Source organism: Heloderma suspectum, chromosome 8, assembly GCF_057233095.1.
Source record: "Heloderma suspectum isolate Gila_16-S chromosome 8, 16-S_ref, whole genome shotgun sequence".
NCBI lineage: Eukaryota > Metazoa > Chordata > Lepidosauria > Squamata > Helodermatidae > Heloderma > Heloderma suspectum.
This window is the reverse complement of record NC_139465.1, coordinates 1,615,423-1,635,253: the sequence shown is the minus strand read 5'-3', so window position 1 is coordinate 1,635,253 and position 19,831 is coordinate 1,615,423.

The following is a 19,831-nucleotide window of genomic DNA, read 5'->3' as shown; positions in this document are numbered from 1 at the left end:
GGAGCACTGGGCAGAAAACAACAGAATGGCATTTAATAGGGACAAATGCCAAGTTCTACACCTCGGAAAAAGAAACCAAATGCACAGTTACAAGATGGGGGATATGTGGCTCAACAACACTACAAGCGAGAAGCATCTTGGAATTGTTGTCGATCACAAGCTGAATATGAGCCAACAATGTGATGTGGCTGCAAAAACCGCAAATGCCATTTTGGGCTGCATTAATAGAAGCATAGCTTCCAAATCACGGGAAGTACCACTTCCCCTCTACTCAGCTCTGGTTAGGCCTCATCTGGAGTACTGTGTCCAGTTCTGGGCACCACACTTGAAGAAGGATGCAGACAAGCTGGAGAGGGTTCAGAAGAGGGCAACAAAGATGATCAGGGGACTGGAAACAAAGCCCTGTGAGGAGAGACTGAAAGAACTGGGCATGTTTAGCCTTGGGAAGAGAAGACTGAGGGGAGATATGATAGTGCTCTTCAAGTCCTTGAAAGGTTGTCACAGAGAGGAAGGCCAGGATTTCTTCTCCTTCATCCCAGGGTGCAGGACACGGAATCATGGGCTCAAATGACAGGAAGCCAGATTCCAGCTGAACAGCAGGAAAAACTTCCTGACTGTAAGAGCAGTACGACAATGGAACCCATTACCTGGGGAGGTGGTGGGCTCTCTCACACTGGAGGCCTTCAAGACGAGGTTGGACAGCCATCTGTCAGGGATGCTCTGACTTGGATTCCTGCATTGAGCAGGGGGTTGAACTCGATGGCCTTGTAGGCCCCTTCCAACCCTACTATTCTATAATTCTATGATTCTGCTGCGATACACTCACGATTTACTGCAAGCTTCCCCAACAGACTCTGCCATGCCCTTTTTTTGCTGTTATATTTTAATGCACAGCTGTGCAGGCCCATGAGTGTGGGGGTGCAACACTTCAGTGACTGTTTTGTATTCTGAGGGTTCTGTTGTGTTTGTCTGTCCCTCGTTAGATAAAAAGTGGGTGTTCTGTGCTCCTCCATTTCCATGCCAGCTGTTTGGCAGTTCCCCAGCTTGAGACTCTTGGATGGTTCACACTCACCCAAGGCGTGAGAGGTACATGCCTACCCATTGCTCCGAAATGGTGGCCAGAGAAAAGTTGGTCCTCCCCCAAGATCCCTCCGCCCAGCCCTTGAGCACAGAGTCCAAAAGAAACCATTACGAAGACATGAAGCTGCAAAAATGTGCAGAAGTGTGATTAAATAAATGAAAATGCCTCTCTGTGCCTCTGTAACTGTGCAGCTGCGAAGGGACAGGGGGAGTAAAGAGGAGTCACAGAGCAATGCAAGCACTACACACGCCTGCAACACACCCACCATAAAATGTGAAGTCAGTTCGGGGAAGGGACAGACAGCTTGCAACTGCGGGAAACCCTCAGCAAACCACAAACATCACACAAAACACCTCCTTGGAAATCTGCATTTTCCAGGAGAAAACCATGGATGGCTGCGAAGTGGTGACTATATCGTATGTCCCGAAGGACCTCGACTCACCGCTGCCCCAGAGTAAAAGGCTCGTGTAGATGGGGCCTGGGCTTGTGTGTGAGGACCGCTTCTTATACAGCCTAGTTGTTGGCTCGCATGCAGACGCTTTTGACGGGCTGGGGGCTGGGGACCTGCTGCCTTCCTGGTCACTAGATGTACAGATTCTTGGGGCCCATCTCTGGGGACAGACCACAGGCCGGGGGCAACTACCTTGTGGATGCCAGCCAGCAGCTGACTCCAAGGGGATTCCAGCCAGAACAGCTCCCTAGGACAGGATCTTTGGCATCATCGGCCAAGAGAAGATCTGAGCTCCTGGTAGGCCTAACACAGGGCAGGTCCCAGGGAGGACGTCTCCCCTTTAACTTCCCTATTGTCTCTCTGCACTTTGGTTTTAGATCCAGAGGGCTGTGCAGTGCAGCTGTTCAGTGGACCTTGACATTTCCGAGGCTTTGCTGCATTCTTTGCTAAGATATTGTGGAAGCTAATCGAACACCCCTTTGTTTAAGTGATTGTTTGCTAGTGATCAGGAATGATTGGCTGGTACATCCCCAGTGGGTCATCCAGGAGTTATCCAAAGAACTTCTATGGCCCTTGATCAAAGGGGCTTTCTTGGTGGCTTTCTGAAGGATCCACCCTCCAGAGCTAGTGGAGAGGGGCTGAGGTTTCGACAAAACTGCAGCGGCTCAGCAGAGCGCTGAGAGTTTGGAGCTGGAGCTGGGGCAGGGTGGTGGGGTGCAGCTTGGCGAAGGCTGCCCGCGTTCCTCCCTCGGGGCGAGGGGATGTTCTGCCTGCTGCCTGGCTCCCCTTATGCTCCACTTGTGCATTTGTAAAGAAAGCTGGTGTTGTGAAGGTCCCCTCCACGGAGCCTCCCTCGTGCCAAGGAAACAGTCTGTTTCCCGCCTCCCAGCTGAGCAGAGCAGAGCAAGCTGCTCCAGCTGGTCCAGGGACTACAGAAGCAAGCAAGCTCCCAGAGAGCGAGCGAACGGGGGAGCAAACAGGAGTTGGCCAGGGGAGTTGCAGTGGTTGAAGAGACAAAGGAGACAAAGAAGACAGAGGCTAAGAGAAGTGGACCTCTGCTTTTAACCTCTACTGAGTAGAGGAACAGGCACAGGCTAGTCTAGAACAATCACAAAGCTAGACACAAAAAGGGAAAAGAGGCTATGGAAGGACAAGACTCTCCAGTGGTGATGACCTGCAAGGTGTGTGCAATGTTTGTTTTCTTGTCTGAGAACAACATGGCCTACACCTGCAACAAGTTCAAGTTGATCACGCTGCTGGAAGAAAAAGTAAGTGGACTGGAGCGGCGACTGTCGACCCTCCGGGGAATAAGAGAACTCGAAGAGTTCTTGGACAGAACGGGGGAACTACAGCAGCAAAGGGAAGACCAGAAGCTTGAAGAGCAAGAGCAAGATGAGGCAGTGGGAAATGCTGAGGCGAAGAAAAATGGAGTAGAGGATACTCCTTGGAAAAGGGTGACAGGAGCAGAAGAACTAGACGCCACTCTGCACCAGTGGAAGCAGTGGAGCTGTGGAACCGATTCCAGGTACTTGCGGATGAGACTGGAGGACAGCCTGCAGACGAAGAATCAGAGGGGAACCTACATGAGAGTGAGCAAGAAGCTGGAGGTCGGTCAAACAGAGGCAATGAAACCCAGGCCTACAACAAGAAGAAGAGAAGAGTGGTAGTAGTGGGAGACTCCTTGCTGCGTGGGATCGAGACCCAAGTATGTCGTGAAGACCCGTGGACTCGCCAGGTATGTTGTCTACCGGGAGGACGAATTGGAGACATGACTGAAAGGTTGCCTGCACTCATAAAGCCCACTGACAGGTATCCCTTTCTTCTCATCCACGTGGGAACAAATGATTCCACCAAGCGAAGCTACGAAGAGATCAGTCAGACTTTGAAGCTTTGGGAGGAAACTCAAGGACTTTGGGGCCCAGATAGTTTTCTCATCCATCCTTCCAGTAGTCAGAAGAGGGATAGAAAGGGAACGAAAAATACTCTGGGTGAATGACTGGCTACGAAGGTGGTGCCGATGAGAGAGATTTGGATTCTGGGACCACAGGCTATACTTCCGGGAAGATGGGCTGTTGGCAAGGGACGGGTTGCACCTCACAAAGGATGGGAAGAATGTTTGGCCTCAGCATGAAGAATTTCATCAGGAGGGCTTTAAACTGAATCCTACAAGGAAGGGAGATGTAAAGTTGGGGGTAACAATGGACATAGGCGCATGCACTGCAACGGAGAGAACAGCTCTGATAGCGCCCAATAATAGTCTTCAGACACATGTAGGAAGAAAGCCAGACTATGAAGCACATGATCTTCGATGTCAATATACTAATGCCCAGAGTATGGGAAACAAACAGAATGAACTTGAACTCTTAATACAAGAGGTAAATTATGACCTGATAGATATAACTGAGACTTGGTAGGATGACTCTCATGACTGGAATACAACAACTGAAGGATATAACTTGTTCAGAAAGAACAGGAGGAACAGAAAGGGAGGTGGGGTTGCGCTGTATGTGAAAAATACCTATCTCTGCACAGAAATACAGGAGGATGAGCTTGGTGGCCCCATCGAGAGCATCTGGATCAAAATAACTGGAACAAAGAATAAAAGGAACCTGATGGTCATAGTCTACTACGTGCCACCCAACCAAGGAGAAGACGAGGATGAAACTTCTGAAAAGCAAATAGCCAATGTTTCAAGGAAGCATGATGTAGTAGTAATGGGGGACTTCAAATTCCCCAATATTTGTTGGGAGACAAATTCTGCAAAACATGGCCCCTCCAGGAAATTCCTGTCTTGTGTGGCAGATAACTTCGTCCTACAGAAAGTAGAGGAAGGAACTAGAGGATCGGCTATCCTTGATTAGATCCTAACCAACAGAGATGACTTAGTGGATAAAGTATCAGTTACAGGAACTCTGGGGGAAAGCGACCATGTTGTACTTGAGTTCTTGGTTCTAAGGGAAGCAAAAGCCGAGTGTAGTCAAACGCATACCCTGGATTTTAGGAAAGCTGATTTTAATAAACTCAGAACAATGATCAGTAGGTCCCATGGCAAGCGATGCTAACAAGAAAAGGAGTCCAAGATGGGGGAAGCTTTTAAAAACAGAAATTCTCAAGGCACAATTACAAACAATTCCAACAAGAAGAAAAGGTGGAAGACAACAGAAGAAGCCAATGTGGCTTCACAAAAAGCTTAGGGATGACCTGAAGACAAAAAAGGACACATATAGGAAGTGGAAAGAAGGCCAAGCAACAAAGGAACAGTACAGGCAGGTAGCACAAAATTGCAGGGATGGCGTCAGGAAGGCTAAAGCTGAGAACGAGCTGAGGTTAGCAAGGGATGTTAAAAACAACAAAAAGGCTTTCTTCAGCTACGTGCATAGTAAAAGGCAGAGGAAAGAAATGGTGGTTCAGCTATTAAATCAGGATGGCAAAACGATAACAGATGACAAAGAAAAGGCAGAGGTGCTCAATTCCTACTTTGGCTCAGTCTTCTCCCAAAAGAGGGTCTATGACCCCCCTGGCAAAGGCGGAGTGCAGGCTGAAGGGGCAGGATTGCAACTCGAGATCGATACGCATATGGTCAAGGAACACCTAATTCCTTTGAATGAGTTCAAATCTCCAGGGCCAGATGAACTGCATCCTAGAATAATAAAGGAACTGGCAGAAGAGCTCTCAGAACCGCTGTCTATTCTCTTTGAGAAATCATGGAGGACGGGGGAAGTGCCAGATGACTGGAGGAGGGCTAACGTTGTCCCTATCGTCAAAAAGGGTAACAAGGAGGAACCTGGGAACTACAGACCAGTCAGTCTGACATCAATCCCTGGGAAAATTCTGGAGCAGATGATCAAGCAATCCATCTGGAAGTACCTTGAAAACAATACTGTGATTACTCAAAGCCAACATGGATTTGTCAAAAACAAGTCCTGCCAGACGAATCTGATCTCATTTTTGGATCAAGTAACCTCCCTTGTAGACCGTGGGAATGCTGTAGACATCATATACCTCAACTTCAGCAAAGCTTTCGACAAAGTGCCCCATGATCTCCTGATGAGCAAACAAGCTCAAAGTGGGCTAGACGAAACAACGATCCGGTGGAGCCACAGTTGGCTGCAGAATCGGACTCAAAGAGTGCTTATCGATGGGACCTTCTCAAACTGGGGAGAGGTAACGCGTGGGGTACCGCAGGGTTCAGTCCTGGGCCCAGTGCTCTTCAACATTTTTATTAATGACTTGGAGGAGGAGGTGCAGGGAATGCTGATCCAGTTTGCAGATGACACCAAATTGGGCGGGATAGCTAATACTTTGGAAGACAGAAACAAAATTCAAAGTGATCTGGATAGATTGGAGCACTGGGCAGAAAACAACAGAATGACATTTAATAGGGATAAATGCCAAGTTCTGCACCTCGGAAAAAGAAACCAAATGCACAGTTACAAGATGGGGGATACGTGGCTCAACAACACTACAAGCGAGAAGGATCTTGGAATTGTTGTCGATCACAAGTGGAATATGAGCCAACAAGGTGATGTGGCTGCAAAAAAGGCAAATGCTCTTTTGGGCTGCATTAACAGAAGCATAGCTTCCAAATCCCGGGAAGTCCTAGTTCCCCTCTACTCAGCACTGGTTAGGCCTCATCTGGAGTATTGTGTCCAGTTCTGGGCACCACACTTGAAGAAGGATGCAGACAAGCTGGAGAGGGTTCAGAAGAGGGCAACAAAGATGATCAGGGGACTGGAAACAAAGCCCTGTGAGGGGAGACTGAAAGAACTGGGCATATTTAGCCTTGAGAAGACTGAGGGGAGATATGATAGCGCTCTTCAAGCACTTGAAAGGTTGCCACAGAGAGGAAGGCCAGGATCTCTTCTTGATCATCCCAGAGTGCAGGACATGGAATCATGGGCTCAAGTTACAAGAAGTCAGATTCCGGCTGAACATCAGGAAAAACTTCCTGACTGTTAGAGCAATACAATGGAACCAACTACCTAGGGAGGTGGTGAGCTCTCCCACACTGGAAGCATTCAAGATGAGGCTGGACAGCCATCTGTCAGGGATGCTCTGACTTGTATTCCTGCATTGAGCAGGGGGTTGGAGTCGATGGCCTTGTAGGCCCCTTCCAGCCCTACTATTCTCTGATTCTATTCTATGATTCTACAAGGCCCCATGCCTCCAGAGGAGCACAGGAACGGCCTTCCGCATCTCAGAGCCCTGGCCCCATCTGCCTCACTCTTGTCTGCACGATGGCAGAATCACTCTGGGTTTCAGGCCAGGCTTTTCCCCAGCCCCAGCTGGAGATCTGGGGCTGGGGGGCTGGGAGCTTCTGCATGCAGAGCAGGGGCTCCACCACTGCAGGAAGTGGGGTGCGCATAATGATATTGTGCACCTCACGAGCGGAGGACGGGCTCCACACACAAACCCAGTCATGCTTCCACTCCCATTGAGGTTGTCTGACCACTTTCCCCACTACGTTATCTAAATCAACCTCCTCCAATGGCCAGGCCAGCAGGGAATGATGGGAGTTGTAGTCCAACATGCCTGGAGGGCACCAGCTTGGGGAAAGTCAATGTAAAGCAAAGCACCTGGTTCACATGGGCACACAGCCTCAGCTGCATCACTGCATTCAGTGCAGGATTAGGCCCTGAGCAATGGGAATGTCTAAGGGGGGGACAGGGGAGTGAGTGTCCTTACCAAGACTGAGCATGGAAACAGCCGGCTGCATGCTGTTCAGTGAGGCCAAGGCTCCCAAACCAGGAGGGAAAGAGTGCCAAGGAAACCATGCCATTTTCACTTGCCCAAGGCCCAGGCCAAAGGAGGCTGGCAAAGCCCTCCCAGCAGCCCGGCTCTGCTTCTCCATATGTTGTTCCCTGGCCCGACTGTGTGGGTGGCTGGAGGGGCCCACAGTCTGTCCAGGGAAGCTGAGGCGTGGAAAGACCGAAAGCCCCCTGAAGCACAGGTGATTTGGCTCGAGAGCAAGGGGTTTCTCTGTTACCTCTCCCCAGTGTTCTGCATATTTCTGATGATCCTTAGGAATTATGTAAGCTGCGGCATTCGAATGAAAACAGATCCCGAGAAGGAATTGGGGAGCGTAACTGAGTGTTGACAAAGGACTCTGGGTCTAAGAGGGTGAAAGATTCTGTCTGCCAACTGGAATCATCACTCGTGTGGAGGGCCGGCCGCTCCTGGGCTGCGAGCCCCCCGCCCCCCCGGGGTCAAAAACTGTGGCTGTTTCCCTGGATCCATGGCTGAGACAGCTCCAGGAACAAGGGTGGAAATGTGAAACTGGCAAGACTGGAAGCAAAACATCATGCATTGCTCATGTACTGACAGTCCAGGTGGTTAAAGAGTGCCCAAACGTTCTCTCTCACCCCCTCTGCCACACCCAGGGATCCCCACGCACGCTAGCGGCTGTGGATACGGTGCCAAGGCGCAGTCCTCCTTCCGGGCCAAGGTGTGCACATTGGGTCTTGCCTGGGTGAGGCCAGCAAACACACAGGAACTGCGAGAGCAGGTCGCACAACTTGTGCCCCCCCCCCGAGGTTTGGGCCTACGACGCCCATCGGCACTAGCCTGCATTGCCAGTGGGGAGGGATGCCACGAGCCGTACGCCAAAGCATTTGGAGGGTGTCAGCTGCTCACTGCCCTCCTCCAGTGCCCTCAGCCCTAGCAGGAGGAAATGGTGTGAAGCAGGAAGAGGGGCATCTTCGGAAGAGCCCTGCAGGTAGCGGATTCCCCTCTTCCCTGCCAGGAGGCCAGGCCGGGCACCTGCCTGGCTGCAGGAGAGGGGCAAGTGGGGCCCACTGCCTGGGCCTCTGTGCTGCCTCCCACTGGAGGGGCCGATCCCTCACAATGGCCTAGGAACCTGCATGAGCAGGAGCCTCGCGAGGTCATGGAGGGGCCAGGTCAGCTGAGCATGCGGGGGGACCTGAGGGACCTTAGGACTTGCATTCTTTGGGGCAGAGAAGGCCCTTCGGGGTTCCCGCTGGTTGGCTGCTGCACAAACAGAATGCTGGACTAGAGAGGCCGTTGGGCGGATCCAGCCTCAGGGCTCTCCTGATGCTCTTGGGGGTCCGGGGATGAATCTCTCACAAGCATAGAGACAGACACTTTCTGCCTGGGGATGTGATCTGCATATAGCCAGGGAGGGCTATTGACAGGCTATTTCTCCTGCTGCAAGAAGATGCATAAAAATGGGCGGGACATTAATACTGGGAATGCTGCAGTAACTGAGAGAAGCCACCTAGCCAAAGTTTGGAGGAGGACAGACGTACAGAGGCGTGGGCAGACCTTGAAAAAGGAAGGCAGTGGCATGATGGAGGAAGAAAGGGAGACCTGAAAGGCAGCCCCAAGGAAGTGGGTGTTAATCTTGATGATGGAAGAGAAAGATGTATTTGGATGGAAAAGAAAACAGCTGCACAAAATCTTTGCTTTCTAACATCAAGTTAATCTGCATCAAGTGATGCCACAGCAGGGCCTTTGGACTTCCTCTGAGCTTCCATCCTGGGGGGGGGGGGGGTCTGCTAGGTATCAATTATGAATCAGACATGGAATTGTCACTTGGGCAATTTCCTCTTTCTCAGCCTTGCCTCTCCATTTAAAAACAGAAAGAAGCATGAGAAAAAAGTATCTTATGAACATTGCATAGAGCAATCCACACATCGCAAAAGGCCCCAGGAAGAAGGAGTAGATGCTTCTTTCTGGTGGGCTCTCCCACACTGGAGGCGTTCAAGAGGCTGGACAGCCATCTGTCAGGGATGCTCTGACTCGGATTCCTGCATTGAGCAGGGGGTTGGACTCGATGGCCTTGTAGGCCCCTTCCAGCCCTACTGTTCTATGATTCTATGATTCAAAGCATCCTTTGCAGGTGTTGGACAACCAAGGTTAGGCTTCTTTGGCTGTGGTTGTATTTTCATGTTTTGATGCTGTTAGCTGCTCAGAGAACAGAGTTATTGGGTGATGAACAAATATTGCAAGTAAACAAACAAACAAACACATAAATGGTGTCCTAGAGTAGGGAGATGCGTATCGTGTCACTGTTGCCATTTTATAGCATGTGGCTAAATGTGGCCAAGACTTGAAAACATCCACGAGGCAAAGCTCTCCCCTGTTAGTCCATTGTGGTTTAGAGAGCTATCATCGCAGCAAAGGGGTAAGAAAGGTAAAGAGAAAAGTTAACTTCTGGTTTCTGATTCATCATTTTTATGGAAGTTAAATTCTTTTGTTTTAATGCGCACTTGATTGAGGGAGCATTTATTGAAGTGGTTTATGGTTTGTAGAAGGAGACAGTTGAAGAAAGAACAAATGAATCTAATGTAAATCAAATAGTCAGAGCTTTTATGGAGGGAGCAAAGCCTTAAATGTGTATCCTTAATGGTAATTTTACAAAACTCCACCAGGCAGCTTCAAATGGAGGTGACAGGTTGGAGCTTGGATCCCTTTCAGATGCTAATCACCTGTTCATGGTGATATTTCTCTCCTTGGTTGCAGTCAGCGAATTGAATAATTTATGGAATGAATTTTGTTGTAAATTTATTGTGTCACAAGCAGGTTGTAATTTCACTAACAGTACACTTAAGTTATTAAGTAAAAAAAAACCAATGTGGTTGATAGGATAGCACATTTGCGGGGATTCCCCCCCCCCCCCCCAGCAAGTTCTCATCTTCTATGTATTTTCAGAACAGAGTGTTTGCCTAATTTTTATTCAGAACATGATCTGAAAAAACCGGGGAGGGCATTAGCATAAATGGGGTCGCATTTGCTAAATCTATGGCTGGATCTGGCAGTCGTAAACAAATTACCGACGGCTTGGAACAGACAGAAATAGCGCCGCGCCGCGCCGCGCCGCCGCCACCCCCTCGCCGAGCCTGAATGATCGTCTTCACCGCGGCGAGGAGCGAGGCGGCGCCGGAGCTGCGGGAGGAGGTGACGGGGTGGGCTTCGCAGACGGCGGGGGGCGCTGCCGCCGCTTCGCAGAACGTTCTCCGGCCCGCTCGGGGCCTCGGGCGCGGGCGGAGCAAGGCCGGCGGGAGCGCCGCTGCAGCTGGCCGCCGCCCCCGCCCCCGCCCCCGCCTCCCCGCCGCCCCCGGCGGCGATCTGTTCCCGGCCCCCCGCCCCAGCTCACGGGGCCGCGCCGCCTCGGCTCCTGCCGGGCCAGCCTCGAAGGGAGGCTCGGCGGGCACCTGCCGAGGGCTCGCAGCCCAGCTGGGTCCGCGGGCCGGGCCCCCGGCGTGGCTCGTCCCGCCGCCGCCTGCGCGCTCCGCCGCCTCTGCTGGCCCCGGCCGCGGGGCGGGCGCGCGGGCGGGCGGCGGGGCAGCGGATGCCGCGGCCCCTGGCGCGTGCCTGCCGAGCCAGCCGGCGGGGCCGCGAGGAGCGGGCGCGCGGCAGGGCGGGGCGGGGCGGGGCGGGGCGGGGCAGCCGCGGGGCTCCGCGCGGGAGGCGGCCTGCCGAGGGGCCTTGCTCGCGGCTCTCGAGCTGCCGGCGCCGGACAGGCTCCTGCGTGCCCGGGCAGCGGGGCCGCTGCTGAGCTGCAGCGCGGGCGGGGGCCGCAGCGGGACCCCGGGACGCGGAGCCTCCCCGGCGGGGCCGCGCTCGCTGCGCTTCCCGCGCCCGCCGCTCGTGAGCCGCCCCGGAGAGGAGGGCAGGGCGCGCGCGGCGGCGGCCAAGCGCCCATTCCGCCTTTGCGGAGGCTGCTGCTGGCGCTTCGCAGGAGGCGTCGGGGGACGGCCCCGGGCGAAGGCGGCCGCGAGGCCAAGTGCGGCGGCGTGAGGGCCCCGGCGAGGCGAGGCGAGGCGAGGCGGGGAGAGGCGGGGAGAGCCTTTCGGGTCCCGGCCCGCCGCCGCCGCCGCCGCCGCCTCATGCAGCCGAGAAGCGCTTCTCTAGGCCTGGCCGGGCCGGCGGCTGGCGTGCGTCCGCCCCCCCCCCCCCGGGTTCCCAGAGGCGTTGGACTGCGTCGCCCCTCACTCCCAGCCCGCGGGCCCAGGGCCAGCGGAGGGCAGCGGGCTGGGCAAAGCTAGACCACGCGGCAGGCGAAGCAAACAAAAAGTCGGCGTCCGTCCGTTAGTCTCCGACCCTGTTGCAACCCAGGCCGAGGTACCGAAACCAAGGGTGCATTGCCCTCTGTTTCGCCCTGGGCCTCCCTCCCTTCCTCTTCTGCTGAATGTGAGATTGTAATCCCCTCGGGACAGAGACTGCCTCCTTCTGCTTTGTCAAGCACCACACACCTGGCTGGCACTAAAGGAAGAAGTTGTCATGCGTCACCATCATCACCACCACTTGGCCACAGGTCAGCGTTGGACTCCAGCTAGATGTGATTCAGATCAGTCCCTCCTCTTTAAGGGCTCCTCGAGCAGTGAAATACTGGCCATGTAGATTCAGTTACAATGGATTTCCTCCCATAACGTTTGGGAAGGTCGTGTGGGGAGAGGATTTCCCCGTGATCCATCATAAGGATTTGTTGTTGTTGTGTCTTTATGTATCTGTAGGTGCTCTTCTTTACCTGCCAGTGTAAAATCACAATTAAAATGGAACACGTCTTTCTACTTTTCATTTGTCAAACTGTGTTGTATGTTTTCTGTTCTTAATTTGGCTGTTATTTGTCTCTTTGATTGATGTAACTCATGTGCATCCCTTTTTGCCCCAGGATGCTGGTTAATGACCTCCTAACCTGGGAGTCAAAGAAACACACACACTGTGATCAAGGCAAAACTACTGATAACATTATATCTTTCATTAAGCCCAATCCCTTGTTTTCCTGCTTCATCTAAAGCCATTTTGCACTTTGAAAATAGGTATTGTACAGTACAATCCTATGCACGTGTCCTTAGAAGAGAGCTTTGGCTATTAGGCCATATAGAAATGTAAAAAACTCCATAAGTTCTACTTACTCCCAGGAAAGTATGTAGTGGATTGCAGCCTAAAGAAAAGAATTACTGAGCAGCTGGATTAATTATTTGCATCTGTTTTCAGTGCAGAAGATGTAGGGCAGATGGATCTGATTGAACTGAACTGATATTGTACCTGAACTGATATTTGTAGGAAGAGCATCTGAAGAACTGAGGTAAATAGTGGTGACAAAAGATGAATTTCTAGACCTTATTGATAAATGGGAAACAAACAAATGAGCAGCTTCCATTGATATCCACCTGAGAGTTCTCAAAGAATTCAAATGTGGAATTGCTGATCTTCTAGCAACAATATGTAACGTGTCTTTAAAACTGGCTTCTATACCAGAAGACTGGAAAGTGGACAATGTAACACCAACTTTTAAGAAGGGATCCAGGAAATTACAGGCCAGTTAGCTTAATGTCTGTTCCAGCTAAACTAGTGAAAAGTATTATCTTCTTCTATACACTGCCTTGTTGTGGCGAAGGGGCTTGCGTAACTCAGTGAAGCCATAAGCTATGCCATGCAGGGCCACCCAAGACGGACAGGTCATGGCAGAGAGTTCTGACAAAATGTGGTCCACTGGAGAAGGAAATGGCAACCCACTCCAGTATTCTTGCCCAGAAAACCCCATGGAACGTATCACAAGGCTAAAAGAGATGACGCTGGAAGATGAGCCCCTCAGGTCGGAAGGTGTCCAATATACTACTGGGGAAGAGCAGAGGGAATTTCCAAGTAGCACCAGAAAGAGTGAAGCGGCTGGGCCAAAGCCGAAAGGACACTCAGCTGTGGATGTGTCTGGTGGTGAAAAGAAAATCCGATGCTGTAAAGAACAATATTGATTAGGAACCTGGAATGTCAGATCAATGAATCAAGGTAAGCTGGAGGTGGTCAAGCATGAGATGGCAAGACTGAACATCGACATCTTGGGAATCAGCGAATTAAAATGGACAGGCATGGGCGAATTTAATTCAGGTGACCATCATATCTACTACTGTGGGCAAGAATCCCTTAGAAGAAATGGAGTAGCACTCATAGTCAATAAAAGGGTGGGAAAAGCAGTACTGGGGTACAATCTTAAAAACGATAGAATGATCTCAGTACGAATCCAAGGCAAACCATTCAACATCACAGTAATTCAAGTCTATGCCTCAACCACTGAGGCCGAAGAAGCTGAGGTTGATCGGTTCTATGAAGACCTACAACACCTTCTAGAACTAACACCCCAAAAAGATGTCCTCTTCATCATAGGGGATTGGAATGCTAAAGTAGGAAATCAAGAAACCACCGGGATAACAGGCAGGCATGGCCTTGGTGTACAAAATGAAGCAGGACAAACGCTAATAGAGTTTTGCCAAGAGAACACGCTGATCATAGCAAACACTCTTTTCCAACAGCACAAGAGACAACTCTACACATGGACATCACCAGATGGTCAATATCGAAATCAGATTGATTATGTCCTTTGCAGCCAAAGATGGAGAAGCTCTATACAGTCAGTCAAAACAAGACCTGGAGCTGACTGTGGCTCAGATCATGAGCTTCTTGTTGCAAAATTTCAGCTTAAATTGAAGAACGTAGGGAAAACCACTAAACCATTCAGGTATGACCTAAATCATATCCCTTATGAATATACAGTGGAGGTGAGGAACAGATTTCAGGGATTAGACCTGATAGACAGAGTGCCTGAGGAACTATGGACGGAGGTCCGTAACATTGTTCAGGAGGCAGCAACGAAATCCATCCCAAAGAAAAAGAAATGCAAGAAAGCCAAGTGGCTGTCTGATGAGGCTTTACAAGTAGCTGAGGAAAGAAGGGAAGCGAAAAGCAAGGGAGAAAGGGGAAGATATATCCAACTGAATGCAGAGTTCCAGAGAATAGCAAGGAGAGACAAGAAGGCCTTCTTAAATGAACAATGCAAAGAAATGGAGGAAAACAACAGAATGGGAAAGACTAGAGATCTCTTCAAGAAAACTGGAGATCTCAAGGGAACGTTTTGTGCAAAGATGGGCATGATAAAGGACAAAGAAGGCAGGGACCTAACAGAAGCAGATGAGATTAAGAAGAGGTGGCAAGAATACACAGAAGAACTATACAGGAAAGATCTGAATGTCCCTGATAGCCATGATAGTGCGGTCACTGAACTTGAGCCGGACATCCCAGAGAGTGAAGTCAAGTGGGCCTTAGGAAGCATTACTAACAACAAAGCTAGCGGAGATGACAGTATTCCAGCCGAGCTATTTAAAATCCTAAAAGATGATGCTGTTAAAGTGCTGCATTCAATATGCCAACAAATCTGGAACACTCAACAGTGGCCACAAGACTGGAAAAGGTCAGTTCACATTCCAATTCCAAAGAAGGGCAACGCCAAAGAGTGTCCAAACTACCGCACAATTGCGCTCATTTCACATGCCAGCAAGGTGATGCTCAAAATCATGCAAGCTAGGCTTCAGCAGTATGCGAACCGAGAACTACCGGAAGTACAAGCTGGGTTTCGAAGAGGCAGAGGAACTAGAGATCAAATCGCCAACGTTCGCTGGATCATGGAGAAAGCAAGAGAATTCCAGAAAAACGTCTACTTCTGCTTCATTGACTACGCTAAAGCCTTTGATTGTGTGGATCACAACAAACTGTGGCAAATTCTTAAAGTGATGTGAGTACCAGACCACCTTACCTGTCTCCTGAGAAACCTGTACGAGGGTCAAGAAGCAGCAGTAAGAACCAGGCATGGAACAACTGAGTGGTTCAAAATTGGGAAAGGAGTACGACAAGGCTGTATATTGTTGCCCTGCTTATTTAACTTATATGCAGAGTACATCATGACAAACGCTCCCTCATGGAATGAATCACAGGTTGAATGAATCACAGGGCGGAATTAAGATTGCCGGGAGAATTATCAACAACCTCAGATACGCAGACGATACCACCCTAATGGCAGAAAGTGAAGAGGATCTCAAGAGCCTCTTGTTGAGGGTGAAAGAGGAGAGTGCAAAAGCTGGCTTGAAACTCAACATTAAAAAAACGAAGATCATGGCATCTGGCCCCATCACTTCCTGGCATATAGAAGGGGAAGAAATGGAAGCAGTGACAGATTTTACTTTCTTGGGCTCCAAGATCACCGCAGATGGTGACTGTAGCCATGAAATTAAAAGACGCTTGCTCCTTGGGAGGAAAGCTATGGCCAACCTAGACAGCATAGTAAGAAGCAGAGACATCACCTTGCCGACAAAAGTCTGTCTAATCAAAGCTATGGTTTTCCCAGTAGTAATGTATGGCTGTGAGAGCTGGACTATAAGGAAGGCTGAGCGCCAAAGAATTGATGCTTTTGAACTGGGTGCTGGAGAAGTCTCTTACGAGTCCCCTGGACTGCAAGGAGGTCAAATCAATCCATCCAAAAGGAAATCAACCCTGAGTGCTCATTGGAAGGACAGATACTGAAGCTGAAGCTGAAATATTTTGGCCACCTAATGCGAAGAGAAAACTCCCTGGAAAAGACCCTGATGCTGGGAAAGACTGAAGGCAAAAGGACAAGGGGACGGCAGAGGATGAGATGGCTAGATAGCATCACCGATGCAATGAATATGAATTTGAGCACATTCCGGGAGGGAGCGCAGGACAGGAAGGCCTGGCGTGCTATGGTCCATGGGGTCATGAAGAGTCGGACACGACTGAACGACTGAACAACAACAACAATAAATAAATGGAAGTGTTTGTTTGTATGTCCTCAATGGACTTGAAAACTGTACATCCGATTGTTATGAAACTTTCAGGATTCGTTGTACCTTTAACTGGGATGGTTTTAGGCATATTGAAATTTTTGTCTGCCATCAGGTACTCAACCTATATTATCAGATAGATACAGCAGGGGCTGGGGGAAGGGAGAGAGTTGCCCAGGTAACGGAAGAAGAATGTTGGCAGCTGATGGGGTGGGAGGGGGAGAGAAGGAAGAGGGGAGAAGTGGGGAGTCATGGCTGACAGAGAGGAAAGCTCAAGACAGTCTTCAGGAGATGAAGAACAAAGCAGTCCCCCTTCAAAGGGCTATGGAGGTCACCATGGCAGGGGCCGTGCCTAGGGGCCAGAGCAGGGATAATGTGTCCAACTCTGGCAGCTGCCTAACTTTGCTTGAGGGCTGTGCTGTATCCAACTCTGACAGGTGTGCAAGACTTTGTTGTATCAAACTAAGGCCTCTTCCCAACCTGCACGAAGCCATTTGCTAATTAAAAATGAAATTAGTAAGTATATAGAAGGACAAGCCATGCTGAAGAAGAATCAACTGGCTTCTGCAAAGGTAAAGTCCTGTCTTACTAAGTTTTAGAGTTCCTTGAGAGTGTCTACAAGCATGTGCACCTGGGGGATCTGGTAGACAGTCATAGAATCATAGAATCATAGAATTTCATAGATATCTATATCTATATCATAGATAGAATCATAGGGTTGGAAGGGGCCTACAAGGCCATTGAGTCCAACCCCCTGCTCAATGCAGGAATCCAAGTCAGAGCATCCCTGACAGATGGCTGTCCAGCCTCGTCTTGAAGGCCTCCAGTGTGGGAGAGCCCAACACCTCCCCGGGTAATTGGTTCCATTGTCGTATTGCTCCAACAGTCAGGACGTTTTTCCTGATGTTCAGCCGGAATCTGGCTTCCTGTAACTTGAGCCCATTCTTCTGTGTCCTGCACTCTGGGATGATCAAGAAGAGATCCTGGCCTTCTTCTCTGTGACAACCTTTCAAGTACTTGAAGAGTGCTATCATATCTCCCCTCAATCTTCTCAAGGCTAAACATGCCCAGTTCTTTCAGTCTCTCTTCATAGGGCTTTGTTTCCAGTCCCCTGATCATCTTTGTTGCCCTCCTCTTGAGTCATAACCCTCTTGTGTTTTCCCACTGCTTCTTCTGTTTGTTTGTTTCTTTGTTTGTTTTTATAGCAGACAATCCATTAAGGACGATGAGACAGAATACTAGTGCAAGGCCTTCCAACTGGTAATGCTAGGAGCTGTCCATCTCAAAGCACCCAAAGTAATTCACATTCGTAGGTTGCCTACGAACTTTGAAAATATCAGAGGCATGGTTGCACACTGAAGGTTGGACTACCTGGACTGTTACACTTAAATTTCCAAGGGGCTGCCTGCTAGAAACTGCAGGTGATTTCAGATGAAGCTTCTATTGTGCCATTGCCCTATCTTATTCATGGAATTTTATGACATCTTCCACTCATGACCCTCCTGTGTTTTCCCACTGCTTCTTCCATATTTTTCTTACTGCAGAAAATCTGGTAAGGAGAAAAAAGGGAGAGTAGCTGCACAAGGTATATTGTGCAGGTATGTTGACAAGGTTGGCCAGGTATGTTGCCTCCCAGGAGGACGGATTACAGACGTGACTGAAAGGTTGCCTGCACTCATAAAGCCCACTGACAGGTATCCCTTTCTTCTTGTCCATGTGGGAACAAATGATACCGCCAAGCAGAGCTACGAAGAAATCACGTCGGACTTTGAAGCTTTGGGAAGGAAACTCATAGAATCATAGAGTAGTAGGGTTGGAAGGGGCTTACAAGGCCATCAAGTCCAACCCCCTGCTCAATGCAGGAATCCAAGTCAGAGCATCCCTGACAGATGGCTGTCCAGCCTCTTCTTGAATGAACTCTAGAACTTTGGGGCACAGATAGTTTTCTCATCCATACTTCCAGTAGTTAGAAGAGGGATAGAAAGGGAACGAAAAATACTCCGGGTGAATGACTGGCTACGAAGGTGGTGCCGATGAGAGAGATTTGGATTCTGGGACCATGGGCTATACTTCCTGGAAGATGGGCTGTTGGCAAGGGACAGGTTGCACCTCACAAAGGATGGGAAGAATGTGTTTGGCCTCAGCATGAAGAACTTCATCAGGAGGGCTTTAAACTGAATCCTACGGGGAAGGGAGATGTAAAGTTGGGGGTAACAATGGACGTAGGCGCATGCAGTGCAACGGAGAGAACAGCTCTGATAGCGCCCAATAATAGTCTTCAGACATATGTAGGAAGAAAGCCAGACTATGAAGCACATGGTCTTCGATGTCTATATACTAATGCCCAGAGTATGGGAAACAAACAGAACGAACTTGAACTCTTAACACAGAAGGGAAATTATGACTTGGTAGGTATAACTGAGACTTGGTGGGATGACTCTCATGACTGGAATACAGCAATGGAAGGATATCACTTGTTCAAAAACAACAAGAGGAACAGAAAGGGAGGTGGGGTTGCACTGTATGTGAAAAATACCTATCTCTGCACAGAAATACAGGAGGATGAGCTTGGTAGCCCCATCGAGAGCATCTGGATCAAAATAAATGGAGCAAAGAATAAAAGGAACCTGGTGATCGGAGTCTACTACCAGCCACCCAATCAAGGAGAAGACGAGGATGAAACTTTGGAAAAGCAAATAGCCACTGTTTCAAGGAAGCATGATGTAGTAGTAATGTGGGACTTCAATTTCCCCGATATTTGTTGGGAGACAAATTCCGCAAAACATGGCCCCTCCAGGAAATTCCTGTCTTGTGTGGCAGATAACTTCATCCTAGAGGACGAAACTAGTAGAAGAAGGAACTAGAGGATCGGCTATCCTTGACTTGATCCTAACCAACAGAGTTGACTTAGTGGATAAAGTAGCAGTTACAGGAACTCAGGGGGAAAGCGACCATGTTGTACTTGAGTTCTTGGTTCTAAGGGAAGCAAAAGCCAAGTGTAGTCAAACGTGTACCCTGGATTTTAGGAAAGCTGATTTTAATAAACTCAGAACAATGATCAGTGAGGTCCCATGGAAAGCGACGCTAACGAGAAAAGGAGTCCAAGATGGGTGGGAGCTTTTAAAAAAGGAAATTCTCAAGGCACAATTACAAACAATTCCAACAAGAAGAAAAGGTGGAAGACAACAGAAGAAGGCAATGTGGCTTCACAAAAGGCTTAGGTTAGGGATGACCTGAAAACAAAAAAGGACACATATAGGAAGTGGAAAGAAGGCCAAGCAACAAAGGAACAGTACAGGCAGGTAGCACAGAATTGCAGGGATGGTGTCAGGAAAGCTAAAGCTGAGAATGAGCTGAGGTTAGCGAGGGATGCTAAAAACAACAAAAAGGCTTTCTTCAGCTACGTGCATAGTAAAAGACAGAGGAAAGAAATGGTGGTTCAGCTATTAAATAAGGATGGCAAAACGATAACACGACAAAGAAAAGGCAGAGGTGCTCAATTCCTACTTTGGCTCAGTCTTCTCCCAAAAGAGGGTGTATGACCCCCTGGCAAAGGCGAAGTACAGGCTGAAGGGGCAGGATTGCAGCTTGAGATCGATAGGCATATGGTCAAGGAACACCTCATTACTTTGAATGAGTTCAAATCTCCAGGGCCTGATGAACTGCATCCTCAAGTAATAAAGGAACTGGCAGAAGAACTCTCAGAAC